The sequence below is a fragment of the Girardinichthys multiradiatus genome, chromosome X, assembly GCF_021462225.1.
Source record: "Girardinichthys multiradiatus isolate DD_20200921_A chromosome X, DD_fGirMul_XY1, whole genome shotgun sequence".
Taxonomy (NCBI): Eukaryota; Metazoa; Chordata; class Actinopteri; order Cyprinodontiformes; family Goodeidae; genus Girardinichthys; species Girardinichthys multiradiatus.
This window is the reverse complement of record NC_061817.1, coordinates 14,670,897-14,673,870: the sequence shown is the minus strand read 5'-3', so window position 1 is coordinate 14,673,870 and position 2,974 is coordinate 14,670,897. Positions and strand designations below refer to the sequence as shown.

The window sequence follows — 2,974 nt, the reverse complement described above, 5'->3', positions numbered from 1 at the left end:
AAAAAGATTCTTTATCCTCATGATTTACCAGTAAAATACATTTCCATCAATTCAGTTTGGTGAACTTTGATAGAAGTGGTTTGAATACTTTTTACATTTATCTTTGAAGTACTTTTATGAAGTATTAACAGAATTGTCATCTTGTCTTAGAGTTGCATTTGGGTGGTTGCTATGCAGACTGAGCAGGAACTTGTGTGTGTGTGGAGGAGTTTGGGAAGCAGTCTGTTCGGACCCCAGCCAATCTCCGTGTCCTTGAATGCCAGATGTGGACGTGTGTGCTGGATCAGTATCTGGACAGAACCAGTTTTATTCAGTAGGACTTGTATTTGTGAAACTGTGTGCAGCCACACCCACGATGCTGTAACATGAGTGTTTTTTTTTTCATTCTTTAATAAAAGGCTGTGACACCAGGCAGCTCTTCTGAGAGAATGGACTGTCCCTCCCTGGCCATCCAAAGATAACTTTAACTCGCTTGTGTCTTCATTGCATACCTTTTCTGAGTTTATTAATGTGTCTAACTCTGACACTTCCTTTTGTCCTCAAAATAAATTCCCCATCCCTAACTTCATGTGTCTGAAACTGATCTTGAGTAGCAGTACAGAATCTACAAAAATGTGTGGCTCTAAATGATTTAGCAAAATCTGCCAAACAATGAGCCGCCAGATTGTCAGACACCAAACACATTACAGTGCCACAGACTGCTTTCCCAAGAGACTCTATGAATACTCGATCTTCTTTAAGAGTACGGATGTCTTTAAGTAAAGGACCGAGAACTCTCTCATACCCAAATCTGTCAAGGTCATAGAGTTACATAGAGTTACTAGTTGAATGACATGCAAGGCTGATCTGTGTTTACATGGGAGATCAGCAAAAATCCGGTATTGTGCTTCGTTTGTGAATTTTTCGTGATGTGCCAAGTGGATTTGCTATTTCTATGTCATCAATGTACAAGAGTAGGTCCTCTGAAGAAAAAAAAGTTATTATCTTTAAAGTAAGAGCCATCATGGTGGCTTGCATAATAACCACCTGGGCTTGCCTTCGTTTCTTTCATTTTCTCAGGGATGTCAGTGTTGAAATATTTGTTGAATCATCTGAAGAACTGAAATATGTACTGCTGTGTGCCCTGCTTCAATAACATACTGAACAGGACTAACAAAAGGAAACTTTTTCTCAATTAAGGTTTTGTGTCTCTTGTGTGAGGAAAATACCTCTCCTTTGGCTGTTGTAGTGGCAAGAATATTACTGTCGGATACAGAACTAACTATTTCTCATTTACTAAAGTTTCAGAAGCTACAACATTATGGTTCTGAAACACATTCTCAATGGTTCTTTTGATGAGAGGTTGGGACAAAGTAAACAACTCAACCAAATGCTTTATCATTTCTTGAGTTGCCATGTCTGAAACATGAAGTACAGTTTTCATCTTTAAAAACAAAGCCAGATTAAGTTGCAGTTGTGCTTTCAAATTGTCAAGATCCCGCTGACTATTATCATCCTCTAGATCTTCAAACATCTCTGCATCCTCATAATGAGCAAGATCTTCATCAGAAAGCATAACAGATGTTTCAGTAGCATTGTCGTTTACTGCTGAGACAGCATTTTCATCAAAGTCTGAACCTCCATGATGTTGTCTAGACTTATGAGCATTAAACGATGAGTAAGCATTTGTGCGGTAGTTACAGTTTTTGAAAGGGCATTCTACCATTTTATGCATCCTTAAATGGCTTCGTAAATAACTAAAGATTTTGGCCTCACTAAAAAGTTTCTTAAAGTCACACAAAGTTCATGTGAAATATACTTGTGCCTCTTTGTGCACAGAATTATCTGCATCACGATACCGAGATATATGGGTTTTCATTGCATTGAATGATGGAAATGTGCAAAAACAGTTGTCATAAAGACATTGCAAAGGATTAACTCTGGAAAAACTGGCATGATACAGACATTATTAAGACAAATAATGTGTGAATAATTTTTCTATTGTGTTTAAAATTAGAGAGCAAAGCTTGCATTTCCACTCCAGTGAATAACTTCAAACCTGAAATAAAAACAAATGCACATAGCAGTTGGGTACTAATTAAAGCTAATAACCTGTAATTCCGATGTCTACATGTTGATATATATAATATGTCAGAGACAATATGTACCTCGGCCACTGAAGTGAAGCAGTAAAACCTTTTCTAGGTTTTCATCAGAACAGATGGACCAGAGCAGAAATCTGTGGTCCCATACAGTCAACCTTAAAAACATAAGCAGAGAAAGAAAGGAAATATTTAATACTAATGCATTATGTTAGTTACAAGTGTGTTTGACATGGGTTATTTGCAGTAAACAATCTGTGATCATACCTGTATTTCCACAAGACTTAGGTGCTTCTTTAAATTCTTCAAAATGTACTTTCCACTTTAACCTACAGCATATGAAAGAAATAATACAAGACTGTTATGTTATTTTATTGTATTGGTCTAACTGGATACAATGCCAATGACAAACATCTTTTTGGTATACTACCTCTATTATAAACATTTAATATTGATTCCATAAATGCATGTTTGGCAAGGTTACAATGTTTAGTACTTAACATGCTGTCATAATGGGGTTTGCGGGCAGACCAAAGTGCAGACGAGCTGGGCAGCAACATGTTGTAAAAGGTTTTTAGCTTTATTTCCAGAGGTTATCAAAGAAACCAAACAAGGCGCTGCAGATACAAACAAAGTCCAGATCCAAAAACTTACAAGATCGGTTCTGCAGGAACAGGGAAAAACTCAGCACAAATACGTGGGTTGAGAACAGGGTATGACAAACACAAGGAACCAGCAACAAACAATGACACAAAACCAACTAATATACTGAGGGATAACAAAGGGCAGGTAATCAGAGAAAACAGGGAACAGGTGTGACAAGGAGGCAGGGAAGCAGAAGGAACAGGTGAAACAAATACAAAGGATGAGGATGGGCAAAGTAACTAATAAAC

General features: G+C 37.4%; 1 long non-coding RNA gene across 1 annotated transcript; it reads right to left on the bottom strand.

Moving 5' to 3' along the window:
• Nucleotides 1-1,714: 1,714 nt before the first annotated feature.
• LOC124862602 lies at nt 1,715-2,412 on the bottom strand. Its single transcript, XR_007036959.1, has 3 exons — nt 2,349-2,412; nt 2,148-2,239; nt 1,715-2,038 (listed from the first exon to the last, which is right to left on the bottom strand). It is a non-coding gene; the product is annotated as an uncharacterized LOC124862602 (long non-coding RNA).
• Nucleotides 2,413-2,974: the final 562 nt, after the last annotated feature.